At 38.8% G+C, this 20426-nt stretch overlaps 1 non-coding gene across 1 annotated transcript; it reads right to left on the bottom strand.

Annotated features, from left to right (window-relative positions):
- Window positions 1-5264: 5264 nt before the first annotated feature.
- On the bottom strand, window positions 5265-5371 carry LOC130460414 (small nucleolar RNA R71). Its single transcript, XR_008920287.1, has one exon. It is a non-coding gene; the product is annotated as a small nucleolar RNA R71 (small nucleolar RNA).
- Between the last annotated feature and the right edge of the window lie 15055 nt (window positions 5372-20426).

Raw genomic sequence — 20426 nt, 5'->3', positions numbered from 1 at the left:
TTGTTCCTGCTGTACGTAGGTTGTTTCAAGTGTTGTTTTTCTTCTGTTTTTTCCAGCAGCAGCTTCTGTGTTGTGCTGTAGTGTTCTGCTGCTGTCTCAGTATTACTGTTGCTAGGTTATGTTTTCGCTGCAGTGTTTTTGTTTCGGTTAGGCTGCGGTCTGTGCACCCTTCTTTGTTGGTTGTTGTTTCTTTCCAGAACTTTTTTTCCACCTTTTGCTGCAAAATCCCTGTTAGTATTTTTTTTGGTTTTAGCCAAATTATGCTGGACGATTCCTTATGTAAGAGTATAGTTAGCTTTTGTTGGTTTTGGATTGTGTTGAATTTAAGATAAATTGAAGAAACTGCATCTCAAAGAAAACTCCATGGTATCTCATTTTTATTTTACACAGAGGTGTTGCTGACCCTGCATTGTGGGCTGGGAAGGTTGGGAATAGCTGGAGAACAACATATGACATAAATGATTCATGGGCAAGGTCAGCACTCTGTACGACATTCTCTTTAATAATACCTTTATTGTGGTCATGTCGGAATTTGCACTGCTCATTATTATACACCATGTATGGGATAACATCAGTGACCATTTTTTTCTATCATCTCAAAATTCTAAATTATGGCACGATTGGTCTTAAACATAAGAAGTAACAAATTAATTAAGTGATTATAGTAAGTCAAAGTAGGGAGTGATAATTAGAGGTGTTTGAGGGTTTTCGGGGAAAATAAGAGTGTATCATATTGATCTTCCTTGATCTAATTATAGCACCTTATTTTTGTGTTTATAGAGGTTATTAGGTTTTGTAAGCTTTGCAACATGCACATAACTCATGGATGCAACTTTCAGTGGCATCAACACTAAACTATATTTTTTGTATATAGGTAGCTCAGTGTAAGGATTGCACTAGCAAAAGATTGAAGATTTGAGCCTACAACTTCAAACTCAGGCAACAGTTCAAGGCTCCTGGCTTGACCAATGTCATCTCCAAGAATGAAAATTCAATGAAATAGATTCATAGATTTGAGAAGGAGATGTGTTAATTTGATGAACCTGTTGAACATTTTCCATTTAAGGAACGTTGTTATTACTCCGTCCATTTTTTCCGAGATTTTGAATATTTGTAACTTACTAGTGGTTGGCTCAGGTCCCCAAGATATTGAAATCTTTTATGTCAATAATTGGTGAAGTTTTAGTTTAGAGCTTTATGCAACTGCTACCTTGTTAAGAAGTATACATGGATTATGCATCAGAAATGCCGATTAACCTAAACAAAATCCATAGGCTAATGCTTGCATATAGGACCTAGAAAAGTACTGGAAAAAAGAAAAGCAAGAACATAATTTTGAGCTCTAATTATTTTCTCATGCAACATATAAGGAAGTCAGGTTCATCAACGAAAATGCTTAGGAGGTGTGTCAAACTTGGTTGTGTTTTTTGTACATCTTTGAAAGCATATATTGACGTATGCTGAAGGGACTGATGCTACAAATGAGGAATGAGCATCTTCCAAACATCTGCATCAAATAGTAGTTTATTTTATTAGCATGATCAAATGAGAAAGGTTTAGTACGCAATGCATAAGAAAGGTTTAGTTAAGTGAGCCTTACTTGTATCAACTTGATCACAAGCATAATACACATGTATATGATCAAGTCTAAAAGCATTGTCCTACTTTGCTTTGGGGCTTTCTCCCTTTAGCATTGGTTGTTTAAGTTGTTCAAGCCCCTTGAGAACTTCTTGCGGGTAAATTAAGGAAATTATTGTCAGATTTATTTCAAGTGCCCAAATTTTCCTTTTGGTATGATAGATAAGTCCAAGCAACAAGATGTCATAATGGTAAGCAGATAGCTTGTTCAGATTGAACTCTTTCTTTTGAGAATTGGATAATGTGCAGTTCATATTATATATGTTGGGTAATAAAAGGAAACAGTAAGGGAAAATTCATTTTTGTTTCTAAAAGTAACAAGATACAATGATAGGGCATAAATTTAGTTGTTTACGTACATATTACGTTGGTATTATGTGGCTATGGTTTAGATATGAATGCTTTAACTACATACCATACATAGCCACATAATAAAAAAAAGACCAACAAATTACCTAACAGTAATGGTATAAGCATATAATCACAATCTGACTAATTAGCTAAAGACAAAAAGGTAATATATGACACCTAAGTGAAGGGATTGGACCAAATATCTCTATATTTAGCATTCCAAACATCATTGTAAAAAGTATTCACTTTGGCTTTGTACAGGTATTGTAGTCCTGCATTTAGGAAAGTCGCCAGAGAATATGTTAACTTGGTGGAGAAAAATTCACAAATCAATCAATAACGAGAATGTATGTAATGCAACAAATTTCAAAATTTATCGAACATGAATGCAAGCCATAGGAAAGAGAACTAACCTTTGGAAATTCCATGGATGATCCAAACACGAGTAGATTACAATCCCATTGAAAACAAAGTCATAGACCAAAAAGAATTATCCCCTCCCCCGTGAAGGACAAAAGCCTCTCAATATAAGCCTCTCAAACCCTTCATAAACTCGACTTCCTCAGACTTGCAACTACTTTTATTGCTCTTCTTTCCAACGACAATCATCTCTTTAAGACTCCTCTATACACAACCGACAAACCACTCTTACCCAGCAAGCTAGCTAGATGGTGAGAAGATCTGACTAGAATATTCTACTTCCTTTAGATTGAACCGATATCCTTGAATCACATCGTTAGAGAATTCGTTGGAACTCTGAACATTAGATAAGGGATCCCACCCGTTTTGATACTCAACACTGATTAGAGGAGAACCATTTTTTCTCTATAGAACACCCTAGGCTGATCAGTACTAAGACGATTATCAAAAAGCTCGAACGACTCCATAACTTATGCTTTGTGCGGAAATATTTGGTAAAGATAAGGGTTACAACCACAACACATAAAGCATGAGATCTTTTTCGAGGGGCTTTAGAAAAATTGGTTTGGCTGTAATTCAAAAGATTAACCTTAGAAGTTTCCGAGAACTCTTTTATAGGAAGCCCATTTAAAGTTACAACTCCTCCTCCATAAGGTCTAGACCTGGTTCAACCATGATGATCAGAGTTAGAACAAAGAAACAGTGTAAGGAAGCCAACTTCACACAATACTGGATTGTTTGTGATAGGTTCATATTTTATAGTGTTTTTACCCCCGTCCCTTAGTACTTTTTGATATCAAATGAGCTCTTCGGGGCGATTTTTGGTACTAATGTGCTCCTTGTAGTGTGTTTGTATTTTCAGGTTCATTATTGTAGGAATTAGCATATTTGTGTTCATTTCCTACTCATTTGAATCAACACAAGATATTATGTACTTTCGAGAGCGCAAACATTGAGTTGGAGGAGTTTTCAAGCAAAGCGAATAGTGAAAGAAGTAGAAAACTGACACTCTTCTAATCTTTTGATCATAACTCAAGTTCTACAACTCCAAATGATATGATTCCAACGAGGTTGGATTTTAGACTTCAAGAGATTTCCAACATGTGGTCACTCACCTAATTTGGACGAATAACAAAGGAGATATGGTGTTTTGAAGATAGAGGATCGTGCAGCTTGTACGCGCGCCCGATCATGCAGATGGCTGCCCGACCGGGCGAATGCCGGCCTGACCAGGCCGTTTACAAGCTGGATGCCCGATCGGGTGAGTGTACGCCCGATCGGGCGAAAACAACCTCTGGACGTGCGAATTAGCTTTTATTTCCGGTTTTTGGTTTCGTTTTTGGGAAAGACTATTTAAACTAAGCCCTTAGCTCATTGTAAAACATCTTATTTTTCTAGTATTAGGTACTTAGTTTATTTTAGCACTTAGTTTTTTTCTCTAAAAAATTGTTCCAAACACATTTACTATTTCAATTAAAGTTCGAAGATTTCATTCAATTCGTCGTTCATATTTTCGGTATTGATTCATCCCTTGCTTTATTATTCTATTTTAATTATGTTTTCAATTAATATGTTTGCGGTAGTTAATTCAATTATGTGTGAGTAGTCTCATTCTAGGGTTTAGGGGATCCATGAATGCATTTGAGATTGATTAGACTTAAATATTTTATTTTTAATTATAGTTTATATAACTTATTTTGTTTGTTCATCAATTTTGTTCGGCCATACTATTTTGATTGAGTTTGATGAATCTTAGATTATGCCCCGAGAGGTACAAATCTGATGTTCATGATCTGTGGATATTAGATAGGAAATGTTTCTAGTACATTGTGAGAGCCTTCTAGTTGTAATTGCCTAAGGAATCCATAAGATTTTTGAGATGCATGTTTTCCTAGTTATAGTTATTAATTGTTTATTTTTGTCTGTCGTCAATCCCTAGTCTGCATTTGTGGTGAACCGTTGCCCTAGATTCCCTTAATATTGTTATTACCTTGTTTAATTACCGTTGTAATTTAATATTCAACTCAAAACCATTTTCTTGTTTCCCAATAGTCTAGACCTTAGTTTTTGTAATAGAAAGAACGCCCGTTTCCCTGTGGATACGATCCCTACTTCCCTTACTATCTTGTTAGTGGACTTAGGTTTATCTTTGATTAGGTGATACGACTTTATCTTGTCAAATTTTGGCGCCGTTGCCGGGAAACGATTTTATTTTCTATTATTAATTGTTTGTTCTAGATTATTGTCATATCTCAAGGGACTTAAGTTCCTTGAGATCGGATCTCACGACTGTTCGTTAGTTTTGCTTGTTTATGCCCAGGACTGTAGATACTACAAATCTTACTCCATTTGATCCTAAACATGAACGGACCTTCCGTAGATGGCGTAGATTCATCGAACAGTTGTGAGACTATTCTGACTCTGAAACTGATCATCTTGTTGGCGATCTATTTCATACAAATTCATAAATGGGTGACGAAGCAGTAGAACCGAGGCTTACAAACTATTCTAAGCCAAGTTTTTCTATAATACCTAAGGCAATCATGCCTTCTGTTGCAGCTGAGAGTTTCAAAATTGAGCCTGCATTGATAAATATGATTGAGAGGCACCAGTTCGGTGGGGAAAATGGTGAAGACCCTAATCTTCATATTTAGTCCTTCATTCAATATTTCTCTACTATCAAGCAGAAGAATGTGACACCAGAGCAGACTATGGAGATGCTTTTCCCATTTTCTTTGAGCGGAAAAGAAAAGTTGTGGATCAATGGGTTAAATCGAGCGGCTATGAAAATTACTAACTGGGAATCTTTAGCCCTTGCATTCTATGTGAAATACTTCCCAGCTGAGAAGACGGCTCGTCTGAGGAGCCTGATTATTTCTATTACTCAACAGGCCGATGAGAGTTTGTTCGAGGTCTGGGAAAGGTTCAAAGATTTGCAGAGAGAATGTCCACACCATGGTCTACAACCGTGGTTCTTGATTCAACAATTCTATAATGGTCTGGGTAATGATTCTAGGCTTATTTTGGATTCTGCCGCCAGTGGGAGATTCATACAGCTTCCTGTGTCTAGAGCCATGGAAGTGATTGAGGAGATGACCATTCATAATTCCCAGTATGGGAATCCCATAGGCCTTGCTAACAAGGGTGGTAAGCATGAGATGAATTCTATTGAACAACTTACTGCTCAGTTGACTGCCCTACATTATAAACTCGGTAATATGGAAGTTACATCATCTCAATCCGCCCAACCTGCTAGTGTAGCTGCAATGAGTGCCCAATCTGTGAATGTCTGTGATAGTTGTGGGATGCAGGGTCATTATGCACAGGAGTGTAGAAGCTCCATTGAGCAATGCAACGCATTTCAGGCCTGCAAGTAGAATAACCCATACTCCAATTCCTACAATGAGGGGTACAAAAATAACGCCCTACTTTCCTATAGGAGTATGAATATTCAGAACCCACACCAGGTTCAACACCCACCACCACAACAACCATACCAACCACGACCCAACTACAACCAAAAATTTGGTGGACCACTTGGGTTCTCTAGAAAATAGACACAACCTCCACAACCACAACCTCAAGCTACTCAGTCTGATCCTATGTTAGTGGAGATGCGAAACATGATGATGTAGATGCAAAAGTCTCTGAATGAAAAGGATGCTAAAATTTGTGCTCTTGTCGCTCATAACAAGATCATTGATACTCAGTTGGCACAGTTGGCTACTAGTCTTGCAGGGAGACCCCAGGGGAAACTTCCTTCACAGCCAGAGAATATATAGACTAAAAATGCTATCACCTTGCGGAGTGGATATGAGTATGATGGGCCGCCTATCTCTATTGAGGGCAATGCTGGAGCGTCTGCCAGTGATGCCGTGGGAAAAGAAGATGAGAAGGTAGTCAAGGAGAAGGAGGCTACCATAAAGGTAGATAAGAAAGTTGAGATACAAGTTCCACCTATCAAACTTCCCTTCCCTCACCGCCAGCTTAAGAACAAGCTAGACAAGCAGTGCGGTAAGTTCTTAGAAGTGGTAAAGAATCTTCAGGTAACAGTTCCTTTCACTGAATTAATTACTCAAGTACCTGCATATGCTAAATACATGAAAGACATCTTGAATAGGAAGAGAAAATTCAGTGAGGTGGAGACTTTTGCATTTAGTAAAGCGTGCAATGCCTTACTACAAAATAAGTCTCCACCCAAGTTGAAAGACCCAGGGAGTTTCTCTATCCCATGTAACATTGGCAATCTTTTTATTGACAAGGCTTTATGTGATTTAGGTTCCAGTGTTAGTGTCATGCCCCTATCTGTCTCCACTAAATTGAACATGGGTGATTTGAAAGTTACCAACATAACTCTGCAAATTGCCGACCGATATGTGAAATACCCCCTAGGTGTTCTAGAAGATATGCCTGTTAAAGTAGGTAAATTTTTTATTCCCGTGGACTTTGTTGTATTAGACATGGAAGAGGACAGACAGATTCCCATTATATTGGGTAGACCTTTCCTACATACTACAGGGGAAGTCATAGATGTTAATAATGGGAAACTGATTTTAAATGTGGGGGATGATAAGGTTACATTCAATTTAACCCACGTTGTTAAGGGTCCCATGATAGAGGAGTCATGTTGTACTATAGATGTGTCTGATGTTTATTTCAATGATAATTTACCTCACACCACCTCTAGCGACTATACGAAGGGGTTCACTTGTTTTGAATGATTTTTCAGGTGGAGGTGACCGGAGCATCAACTCCTTGGTGTGGACTCAAAAAGGGGTAAGGCTTGACGACTATGTTACCCAAAAGGATGAAAATTCTGTCAACAAAGGGCACCACATTCATGATCGGGGTCGCGACGTTCCCCCTCCTATGTTTCCTTTGCATAACTCATCTGGAGCTGTTAGTTCGATAATCGATGGCACTATCTTTGGTGACCCCATTCGACGAGCTATCATCATACTCCTCCCCTTACTATCATATGTGCTTCTTGGCTTGGGTTGTGTAATGGGGACATTGCATCACTCCAACTTGGGGATGAGTACCTCACTATCCATTTACCGTTTTTTTAAATGTAGTTTTGATTTTTTGCACTTTTTGTGTTTTTTTAGAATATTTTTTAGCATTAGAGAGGTGAGAAGAGGGCATTTTACTGGTTGGGCGTTTAGTGGTGTGCAGGTTTAAGTCTCTATGTTCGAAAAAAGCGGAAAATAGCAAAACGGAGCACTGTGCTATTCGCCCTACCAGGTGAAAGTGTCCCGACGGGGCGCTTGTCAAAAGAAATAATATCACAGAATTTCGCCCGATTAGGCGGATGATTGCCCGGTCGACGTGGTTACGAGCCGAATTCCCGACCGGGCGAAGGTTTGCCCGACCGGGCGGGTGGACAGGAGGATTTGAGATTTTTTTTATCCGCCCGAGCGGGCGAACATCTGCCGATCGAGCGGATGGAGATTTAAGAGACAAAACACATGCCTCCCTTCTTCTTTTCTTTCTTCACTTCAATCATCCTCTTCAAACTTGCGGTCATGGTGGACGGGAAGAGATATGGATGGTGATGGCGAGGGCCATCAGTGATGAGTGATGATGATGGGTTCCGTACCCCTTAGAGCCAATGAGGACATTGTCGGATTTAGCTTGGGGGGGGGGGGGTGTATCATTTCCTTGTATGCATTAGGTATGTTTTCTCTTCTTCACTTCTATACTCTATTTATTGCTTTTGTGTGTGTGTATTTATTTTCTTTCTAGGATAATTTTATTGCTTTTAAAAAAAAGAACAAAATTACGTTCCGATGAATACAAAATCCTGCTTCCCTGTGCCCCTTGATTGAAAATTGTTTTGATTCTTGTTATTTGATGACGAATAATGTGGATATGTTGGCCATGATTTAATATTCGACTATTTTGGTGCCTTTGCATGAGTGAACTTTGACCAACTATTTGTGGACTTGGTGCTTGGCTAGTTGATTTGGTTAGGAATGTGTGTTAGATTCCTGGCATGTCATTGATTTTGAGTATTGATTAACAATTGTTAGTAGTGTTTTATGGCTCATATATAAGCAATTAAGCACATTGAGGAGGACGAAGACATTTTTTCTATTTAGGTGGCCTTCAGATGATTTTAGATATATTTGTTCCCTTCTTTCTACCCATGTTGTTGCTTTGCCCCTTTTATTCCGTGACTAACCACATTACAAGCCCATTAAGCCCCATTGGTTACTAATCCAAGCTTGGCTTGGGGTAGATATTAGTGAGTGAGGTGAGGGAGTTGTAGTGTGCTTCATTTGAGCATAATTTGGGGATTGGAAAAAGAAAGGGGGTTCTTGTTCTTGTGTGGTGATTTTTTTTAAAAAAAAATTGATAAGCAAAAAGATGAGGAGAATTGAGAATGTGAAGGTTCCCAAAAGGGAGAAAAAGAGGAAAAAAAGAGAAATTGAGCAAAAAGAAAAAAAATTCATTACTTTCAGAAAAATCCAGAGCATTGTTTTATACAAGTATTCCAATTCCTTATTATTGTGAGTGATTGGTCTTATAGATGAAAAAGGTGAAAAAGTGTGGTGTGGATAGTTTGTTGCATCCTCATGTGTTGAGTAGGAGTATTGTGGTCATCATTTATGTTTGATCATGGGTCTTATTAGGATTTATGCTCCCCAAATCTAAAGCTTTAAGCTCACATTTCATCCAAATTTACCACACCCTTACCTAAGCCTAACATTACAAGCTTTGAAGACCTTCCGACCTTTGTGCATAGAGTCATATTAATGTGAAAGTAGTTGTTTATCAATGCAAGTTATGACATGACATGTTCCGATTCGACTGTTAGGTTGAGTGCATGTTCTTTTAAACACACGAGTGTTGTGAGTTTGGGAGGACATTGTTCACATACATTGTTGGGAGGAGAGCTAACAAGTACATTTTTTTTACCCGCCACAAAAATGAGTGAAGAGTGTGTGAGAACTAGTCTTGAATTCCATGTGCACTTGTGGTTCGCTCTGCATGACGATTGTTAGGGAGGGTTTGTGGTCGAATGGAGATTATTGGTTCACATTGATGCATATTTGTTGGATTTTACCTTGAATCGTATCCATTGCTTTAAGTTGTGTTTGGGGTGAAGTTGATTTATGTATTCATCGATGATTTCTTTGCTTAGGGACAAGCAAAGATCTAGCTTTGGGGAGTTTGATAGGTTCATATTTTATAGTGTTTTTACCCCCGTCCCTTAGTACTTTTTGATCTCAAATGATCTATTTGGAACAATTTTTAGTACTAATGTGCTCCTTTTAGTGTGTTTGTAGTTTCAGGTTCATCATTGTAGGAATTATCATATTTGTGTGCATTTCCTACTCATTTGAATCAATACAAGAGATTATGTACTTTCGAGAGCACAAACATTGAGTTGGAGGAGTTTTCAAGCAAAGCGAATAGTGAAAGAAGTAGAAAACCGACACTCGTCTACTCTTTTGATCATAACTCAAGTTCTACAACTCCGAATGAATTAGGTTCACCGCGCCCACAAAGCTCAATAGGTGATTCCTGGGATTATCTGTCACCTTGAACTTGGGCAAGTCAGATGAATTGAACTTGTCTGGTAATTTTCCAGTAAGAGGTTTAGGATCGACCGAGAAGAATTTGCTTCCCATGGTCTGTTGAAGGACCATCTTCTCGATCTTCCTTGCATTATCCTGCCCATTTTGGACCTGAGTAGCCGTTAGTTTTTTATTTTCCATGTGAAGCTGTTCCATAATAGTGGCCATTAGCTGGTCTTGTGCGGTCAAATCTTCGAGCGACATGTTGCTAGTTGGTGCAGAGGAAAACTAGGGCCAAAAAACTGGAGATCTTGGAAAAGGAGAATGACGGGTGGAGACAGGAGTTACTATTTCTGCAATCGGACTAGCGATTGGGATGACAGACTCAAGACGTGCTAATCTCTGATCTTCAGTTCAGAGCCAAGTAGCGGAACCAGCCCTATGTTACAAGACAACTATTTAGGATGACGAAATGGTTTACTATAGGATACAAACTTAACACTGACTCGGAATGGCTCAATTTCTTGGGTATTGTTAGTTTCTTACAAAGACTTAACTCAGATGAACGTTAGATTATTTATTTTTATTTTTTTAGCTTTAATGGGGTTATGCCACTCATAAGTATCGTTGGTGAGCCAATGATTACTTTGCGAATCGTTTTTATTAAGTTAGGCCAGAGTACGCGAAAATTGTCAAGGATGAAGCCAGCTGCGCTAGAATATTTCAGCGCTCAAATTTGCAGCGTATAAATTTTCTAGCGCTCGCCCGTGGAGCGCTGGAAATTTCCAGCGCTTGCAGGAATTTGTGCATATTTTTTCTTTCAGTCAGTTTTATTTCGTGGCTTGAATTTTAGCAAACTGAACCCTTTGTTAGAGCGTTCGTGCACTCAAACGTTCAGCATTTCCATGCAAGTGATAATAATTTGCGCGTAATGGCCTTTGGGTTGGATTGGTAAAAGCCAATGCGAATTTTAGTTAATTTTGACTTAAGGGGACTTCAATTCCGCAGAAATACCTTCGGCGCAATTTTGAACATGCATTCCGGAATGGGTATTTTCAGCCAGACCTACGTAGTGCTTTAAGGCAAATGCGTATCTTGGGTCTTTAGAATTGGTTTGAATTTTTAAGTTTAGGTAAGTAATTCAAATGCGAGGATAAGTGAGTGTGCGATAATGGCAGCGCTGGAATTTTCCAGCACACACCTGGTTAGTGTGGGAATTTGGTGCGCTGGCCATTGTGATTATTTTCTTTTCCTCGCCGCGTGCGCTAGAATTTTCTTGCGCTCAGTTTCTAAGCGTTGGAATTTTCTAGCGCAGGTCAGGGACGCGCTACTTTATTCTGGCACTGGGCTCCTGACTGCGGAATTTCGTTTCTGATTCGTAGATTTATATTATTTCGACGTTTAGAGTATGTTTTAGGAGTTTGATAAGCATTGTTGACCTTAAACTAAGCGTCTGGTTGATAAGTTTCACATAGCACGTAAAAATTTACATCAAACTAACAACGAGTATGATTTCAGGTATAATGCACACTTAGTTTATGCTAGTTTCTAAGGTTCAAAAGGCTTGAGTGTCAAAGTGTACCAAACCTATCGCCAATCCCCCAACAGGCCCTTGTTAGAGTAGCCAGGTTCATGACGAATTTTATCAAGGCCTATCCGGTACGTGTTGGAGTGGCATATACCGTGAATGAACCTAGGAGATAAGAGATTTAGTTTTGGTGGATGTGCTACATTTAGAAGCATCGAGTGGATAACATCTGAAGTGCGTGCACCCATGGGATGATAGGTGTCCTTAGTCTGGACTTCCGAGATGTAACATGCCAAGGAAGCCGAGATTCGTTTATGCGGTTCTGTCGCAGATATTCTTCACATTGAATATCCAGGTCGTCCCAACTTAGTATGGAAATAATTGTGGCGTAGCGTTGATTTCTGCTATACGGCTTCCTCACCGACGTACTACTTGCACATATTATTTCAATATTGTACCCAGTTGAGTCGCCACTATGAGGGGGTCGAAAAACATGACGGGGAGCCTCTTAGGAAGAGTGTACGGCCCGCACGACTTTTCCCCTCTGGATGTGGCAAGCATATTAAGTAAATAGGAACCGACTGTGGGCGTTAGCCTCTTTTTACTAGTCTTTAGGAGTCGTCATTCAGTTTAAGAAAACTGACAAAAGCCGGTTGTCGTGATATGCCTGGAGTTCAAACATATGTGATTCACAACGGCCATAGGTTCCCTTATGATCCCTGGTGTGGAGATCCCTCAACGTACATCAAGCGGAGCAGAGATTGAGAATTCGGGGGACGTTTACTAATACGGGGAGTGCCCAGCATTAGCCCACGCGGTGTGGTCCTTACTAGTTCAATTGTGACGACGATGGGACATGCGTTATGCTACATTACTACTCTTGATTAATTTTAATCCACATATATTTACTAAATAGATGTCAAAACGCTGATTTAGATTGATTAAAGGAGCTTAACAATATCGGTTTGTCCAAGAGTTATCTGATTTAAGCGTGGGCAATATAACAGATTAAAGTTGGCAGATTCATATGGTGGGGAAAGAAAATATAAATATAAATTCACGTTACAGCAAAGCGTAGGCTTTACTGCGGTTCTTAGGAACACCTACCACTTGACTTTGCTAGCTTTCCGTTTAGATTTAGAACTTTTTGATGGCTGACTAACTATGGGACGAGATTCTTCCAGAGTTTTGAGTATTTTAGGCTTAAGGATTGTGTTTAGATTTAAGCAGCACTTTAACAGTATTCAGGTATCAGGCAGTCGTGCGGGTAGGGTCTGCTTAACAATGTGTTAAATACGGAAGACGCATGAATACGGGACAGAGAAAACCTTCGGTCAATACTCAAGCTCAAGGGTTTTGGGTTGGAATTGTGTGTTATTTTCCGGTTTTCAGAGGCCCTATTTATAGTAAAATAGGCCAAAATAAGATAAATTTCGGAATGGAAATTTTCCAACTGAGATCTGTTGAGCGCGAGAAAATTCCAGCGCTTGGATCAGAAGCGCTGGTTATTTCTAGCGCTTGCGATTTGTGCGCCAGATCTGTTATGGTGATAGCTGGATCAATTATGTCTTTTGCGTGATTGTGTAAGAAGCAAAATGCAGCGCTGAAATAAAGCAGCGCTTATGGTTTGAGCGCTGGAATATTGTGACGCTCAGGCTGTCAGCGCTTGAATTTTCCAGAGCTGATGTTTTACTTCACTTTTCCAGTCTTATCGGTTTTTTACCCAATCTTACTCACGTTTTCTATCCTTTAGGAACACAAGTTAGATTGCAACTCTTAGTCCTTACCTAAGATGAATCGTAAGGAGGTTTAAACACTTAGATATTTTATCTTACATGGTTTCTATTCTAGGAAGCATTTAAGCATAGCAGTTACTATAAATTGTAGTTTCTAAAAATGGAAATATGGTTTACGGGATTATCAGTCAGTCATTGATTGTTCATCGCATACTTAGGAAAGCTTATTCAAGCGGTGTTTAGTTTCATCATTGAACACACCGTGCCGGGCCTAGGGACAAATGTAGGTGTCTATAGTATCCAAGCCTTACCTGGTCCGAAATGAAGGTCGTGGGATACAAAGTGCGTTAGTCTTGCCTTGATGCGTCTAACTCCTTGCACTTGACAAGGATTTCACTGTGGAATCCAAACAACCCAGACCAAACCAAATATAAAAAACATATACTACGATCTATATTACCAAAACACACGTATAAGGTTCAGCTTATCATTTATCTCTTTGATCGTCACACACATACTCAACTATGTTCCTTACAGAGGCGACCGACAAATTGGCGATGAGAGGTCTCGATTTCGTCTTTTCAATTTTGAAGGGTAGAACTTGATCATCATTGTCAATAACAATCTCACGTAGAATAGTAATAAGTCCAAAGAAAAGTGTAAATTCCAATAATAGGAAAATATCTTACGTTGGTAATGTCAATTATATTACCATGCACATTACCAACTTAGTGCAATAGGCATATAATTCATAATTTTAAGGACAAATTGATATCATTTATGTTGGTAATCGCCTGACAGCAGTCTGGACATTACCAACTCTGGTACAGTGACCTGGCGAAATTGCTAATGAAAAAGAAGGTTAGACATGAAGTTGGTACCTTCTGTCCCTTTAATGCTTTTTCTGACGAAGGGGCATCTAATGTTTTCCTGTTTGTAGGCCCCTTTACCGCTTCCATCGCATTACTCTGCCCCCCCCCCCCGCAACACCACTCTGGCTCGAACCACTCGCTACGTGTTCGTCATTCTCGTTGCTTTTTGGGCCACCATCATTCTCCCCCTATTCCTCCACCTGCTGCTTTATATCCTCCTGCGAATTTCTCTTCTCAGCTTCCACCGTAATTCTATCTCGCTCTTCCTTGTCTAGCCTCTCCCGCTACTCCACATGTCTTCTCTCCGCTTCCACAGCAAGCTTCACCTCCTCGTGTCTTCTATCCATATCCACCCTCTCCTGCTTCTCTTTCTCCTCCTGCATTTTTCTAGTCTCCTCTTCCGACGTAGTTTTATCTCTCTCTGCATTCTCCAGCCACTCCCGCTCCTCCTCCGCGTTCAATTTCTTACTTGTTTCTTTTGCTTCAAATCGCTCCCTTTCCTCACAGTCTAGTGTTCCTAGTCCGTCTATTTTCTCAAACATCCTATCCTCCTGCCTTTGTTTCTCCATCTCAAGCCTTTCCATTTCCTTTTTCTCCATCTCCACTCTCCCCCGCTCCTCTCTGTCCTCCTGTAGTTTTCTGTTATTCGCTTCCGCTGCAGTTCTCTCTCTCTCTTCATTCTCAAACCTCTCCTTCTCTTCCTCCTGGCTTCTCTTATTAGCCTCCTCAACAATCACACTATTATCTTTTTCTTATCTCTCCTTCTATAGCTTCATAGATTCAATTCCTTGATCAGTAGGCTTGCCACTCAGGCTACGAACTCTAAATTTGTTAATTTCTTCACTTTTCTTGCTCCTCCTTTCATCTTTCACCGTTTTCACGACACTTGTCTCCTTATCCTCTTTGTTAGGGGGGCCTTCATACTCCTCATTTCCTGTCCCTTCACTATTTCCTCCAGTTATATGTTCTCCCGATAGGCCTTCATTGTTATCCCCCGGCCAGTTATCTATAAAGTTGCATCGCCGGCCACCGCAAATCAAACTAGATAAGTGTTTTTTAAAAATACAAGTACAATTATATCTAACAAAATATAGTATGGTTACTAACTCTCTCCGTAATACAGAGTGTTGACGTTCGTTCTTAGCACTTCAAGCTTGTCAAGGACAAGATTAAAATTAACTCCATCTTTCGATCATCCATATGCACCTTACGCGAGATGGACAACTTCTTAGCTTCGATTAACTTCATAAGTTGGCGACAAAGTTTTCATGCTTGCATGTTAGTACTTGCAAATAATGTAAATAGACACAAAATATGGTCCAAAGTACTTACATTATTTGTTTGGTAATCGTTTCCAAAGCTGAAAACATGATTTTCCAAGCTCTCGGTGGTTGCGTCATTCCAATCGCTGACCCTAGGAAGTGAATAATTGCAGATTTGATCCAAAGTACGTGTGGTAGACTGCTCACAAAGAAGGTCCTGTAAAACACACGTCCAATTAACATAAACACAACTGTAAACTAATAGAAGTGATCTTCTGTGTAACGTAGTGGGATATATAGAATTTTGAAAAACTAATCCTGGTAGGGTCTAAACAAAGACGTGTAAATTTCCAACTTAAGACAAATAGTAAATAATGGATAATACTGTTACAGTTATAACATACTCTACATGGACATTACCAAACACACTATATGGACATTTCTAGAGGATCACATAGAGCACATAAAGGATGATGCATAATAGATAATGAGTAAAACCGAAAACTTACGAGGGAAACTGCCACTAATTCACACATTATTTTACTTGCAAACTCCATAATGATCCCACACACTTTGGACATGGACACTCATCAAAGAAATTTACGGGCAAGAGAAGCGTACCATTAACAATAGAGGACACCCTCCATCCAACATTGTTTGTGGTGTAGAAGAGATACCAAACTCTGATACCGCATCAACAGTATTGTCAAGAATGAATTTTTCCTAATTTCATCTTATCAAACTTTTAGGATCGATAACCAGGAGGAGAAAATCTTGTTTGGAAGTTTGAAGCACATTTGGGGATGCAAAAAGTGGCAATGAAGAACATAGCATATCCCTGGCTAAGCAGTCTAAGGGAGTAGACCCAAGGCAAAGGAATTAAAATGGAACAATATCTGTTAGATGTTTCTCTATAATGTCTAAACCAGTTTCTTCAAACCCAAGCAAGTACTCTACATGCCTCGGAGACACCACTTGTAGTACCTTGTTAATATTAAGTATTTGAGTTCTTTTATCAAAGTGGCCCATGATCCATTTGCACATCATCTTTCTCACTATTTTGCAGTTAAAAAATAAAATTCCCTAACCCATGTCTTCAATAACTCTTCTTATATCCCTCCCCAATCCCTTAACAACATCAATAAGAAGTTCCAAGTTAGACAACAGATTCCATGTGTCCTGCTTTGGTATCTTAGCCACTTTCGGAGGCATGTTTGAACCCTGATTAAGGTAACACAATCTTAATCAGTAAATACCTAAAAGCCTCACATGCAACTATGAATTAATATCAGAGTAACAATTTTCTTTTGTGCAATTTTCGTTTAGAACATAACCATATATTTACCACGTATACAAAATTCAGTTTAAACACATAAATTCAGTTTTTTTTTTTTGGGGGCAAGAAAGCAAGATATATATTATATATTAATCAACAGAAAGGGATATTACACCCTAGCCAGGAAGGAACTCGAGGGAGGCATCCACAGAACCAAACCAGCACAACTACAGCTCAACAACCTGAGCTTAAACAACAAAAAGCACTACAATGCTCTAAACCAATCATGATCCAACCTATTAACATTCTTGCTAATCAGGTTCTGAATCCTGTTCCTAGTATCAAACTGGATTGTCTGTAATAGGAATTGCTTAGTTGGGACTTGGAGATCCCACGCAGCTGCATTTCTTGCTTTCCAGATCTGGTACACAAGTCCTGCCAGAGCAGTCAGAATGACTTTCCTTCTGAATTCTTTCTTACAGTATCTTCTCACCCATTGAAGCAACTGAGTAAGTCTACTCCTGGACTGGTTAAAACCAAGCTAAGTAAAAACTAACAGCAGACAGTCAACACTAAACTGGCATTCAAAAAACAGATGGGAGCTAGTTTTCACTACTGTACCACAGATAGCACAAGTGTCATTATCCCCCACTCCAATCTTAAACAACCTGGCCCTAGTTTTCAGTCTGTCAAGAAGAGCTAACCAAAGAGTAAATATGTGTTTTGGAGTAGTATATCTATTCCAAACAAACCTATGCCAAGAAACTTTTGGCTTCGGAGCACAAACTCAAGGAAATAATGCCCTTAGTCCAAGTATGCATTTAATAAGTCTAATAAATGCGGTTCAGTATTAATTATACAAGTTAAAAATTCAGTGAGATCAAGTGAACTGTATGCCTAGCTAGAGGCCGCTTCAGTTCAAGTGGATTAATGATATTAATCCACAACTTACTCTTGACTGAACCAGTAGGGTCACACAAATAGTACGTAAACGAATCAAGTATTTAATGGCATTAAATACTCTATCTATGGATATTCGGAATCGACGGATCTTGATTCCAGTGGGAGCTGAGATCGTCAAAGGCAAATAATGAATACTCCGGAAACAATGATATTACCGGAAACGGAAATATGGATCGTATCAGGAATATAAATATTATCCAAGTCGTAGATGTTGCCGGAAACGGAAACATGGTACGTAACGGAAAATGTTATCGGAAATGGAAATATTGCCGGAATCGGAAATATTGCCGGAAACGGAAATATTGTCAGAATCGGAAATATTATCGGAATCGGAAAATAATTTCGAAAACGGAAATATTAAATATTTGTTCGAAACGGAAATTAATTCCGAAATCGGAAATGTTAAATATTGTTCGTATCGGAAATGAATTCCGGAATCGGAAAATTAATCGGAAGCGCATCGTACGAATAAACATCAGACGAGCTTGCTAGACGCAAGGCCTAGCACGAAGCTAGGCCCAATGCCTAGCAAAGCCCACGTGACCAAAGCAAGCAAAGCCCAAGCGAAGAGCAAGGCCAGCAGTTGCGCGCCCCTCGTGGGCTGCGAGCACTTGCTGGGCCTGGGCTCAGCGCGCGCGCGCGCATGGCGCCCCTCGTGGGCTGCTGTGCGTGCGTGTGTGTTTGTGCTTTGTGTACGAAACCTTGATAGATTAGGATTCATATAGATTGATTTCCTAAATCTACTAGATAATTAATTAGTTGAATTCAAGTTAGATTCAGATTAGTTAATTTGTTTCCTAGTAGGATTCTAATATCCGATACCCATACCCTATAAATAGGTGATCATGGTTCACAATTTATAACGAGTTTTCCAAGTATTCACTCAAGTTTTAGGCATAAAAGTCAGACTTTTAATTGCTGTAAAATCCGAAATTTCATAGTATCTTTGGGGCAATTCTAGTTAATTAAACCTAAGGCGGATCCGGACAAGCTGTGGACTATCTACGGAGGGACGACACTTGGAGTCCTAAAGACTTGTTCTTGTTTGGTTCGGGCGCAGCAAGGAAGGGCACTCTACAAAGAGTATGCATCCTAAATTACGCTAATTGTTATGTGGCAATTAATTTGGAATCCTGGCTTTTATGGTTTTTCCGCATGATTTATATTCAATTATATGTATCATAACCTAACAGTGGTATCACGAGCCTCTAATTAATTCCATAATTGATTAACATGGTTAAATTTTATAAATTTTCAAGGAATTAAAAGGGGTGATTAATTTTGTAATTGTAATTAATTGCAAATTTGCGTTTATTTAATTATATGTTCGCAGTTTTTCGGCAGTGTCTTCGTTACTTAACGAAAACGAGTGATTTTTGTGTCAATTCTGCATGTAAAAGGCATTCTAAAATTTTGGAGGTTTTAGTTTTTCAAACGCGAAATTTGTAATTTTTAAGATGTTAAATTAAATATTTGCGCTTCTTGTTGTTAAATCTTGAATTTTTGATTGACCTACAGTATATGTTTAACAAATTTAAGTGCCTAAGCTTGTTAATTACACAACCTAATTTGTAATTGTAATTAATTTGTTGAAATTCGAATAATTCAGAATTTGATTTGATTTTCATAATTAATTGACGATTTAATTAGGTATCCATGATTAAAAACCACCATAAAAATGGTTAATTTTTGATAACTTATAAATTTTTGATAAATTTTAAATTTTTATGACCTAGATTTGAATCCATGATAATCGGAAATTAATTGATTAATAAATTTTCGATTTTTCGCCCTAAATTTATGAAATTAATATAATTTATTAATTTGTCTATAAATTTGAATTAAAAAGTTTTAATTTTTATATAATTCGCTCATGAATGTTGCACGCACAAAGCAAAGGAAGCTACGTGTTACCCTTAAGGGGTGTTGTATAGTGCGGGCATGCGACGACGAGCAAAGGAGCTCATCGCCCATGCGGTACGAATGCAGCGAGCAACATGCAATGGCGCGCGCGCGCGAGGTAATGGTGCTAGGCGTGTGTGCTGCGCGATGGGCGATGGGCGATGGGGGCAAGGCACAAGCCGAGGGAGCAGACGCGTGTGGGCAGCGAGGGATGCTGCGCCACAGCGCGCGCTGCCTCGCCCAGCGAGCAGACCAGGCGCGTCGAGTGAGGCGGGCTGCGTGGCCTAGGCTGGCTGCGATGCGTGTGGCCTGCCCGTGCTTTGTTGTGCGATCAATCGTTGGGGCGCTGCTGCCTCATGACTCGATGGGGCTTGGGCGCAAGCCCAAGTGCCTCGTCTTGTTACGATTGATGTGTTTTGAATTTAATTTTAAATTTTCTGTTCGGAAACGATTTTAAATAACTTTAAAATTCGAAATTTAAATTGTTTTCTCGGAATTTAATTTTGAATAATCTAATTATTATAAATTCTCATTTATACTAATTATTTTACTAAAATTAAAACCTTGAATAAATTTAAATTCATTTATTTAATTCAACTGAAAATAAATTAAAGGATTCAATTATAATTTATATGAGCTTTAAATTTTAATTAAATTTGTATGTTTACGGTTAAACTAGGAAATACAATTTTATGTTTAAAATTAGTAAAGCATGTAAATTTATTGGTTTAAGTGGGAGCGTTTTAGTCATAAACTCTTGATTAGGTCTAATTCCTTTAAGGTTAAAACAACTTGATTATAATTAATAAGGATTGAATAATTGGTAGATTATTGGAAGCCTTGATTAATTGCTGCAAATGTTTATGTGATGCATAATATGTTCTACTAACCAGCCATGTCGGTCATTCATGATAATGAATGGGTGAATAGTATATATTGTATATGTACTGTTTTG

The sequence above is a fragment of the Spinacia oleracea genome, chromosome 4, assembly GCF_020520425.1.
Source record: "Spinacia oleracea cultivar Varoflay chromosome 4, BTI_SOV_V1, whole genome shotgun sequence".
In the NCBI taxonomy this organism is placed as follows: Eukaryota; Viridiplantae; Streptophyta; class Magnoliopsida; order Caryophyllales; family Amaranthaceae; genus Spinacia; species Spinacia oleracea.
Note: the sequence above shows the minus strand (reverse complement) of the source record. Positions and strands in the feature narration are given on the sequence as shown.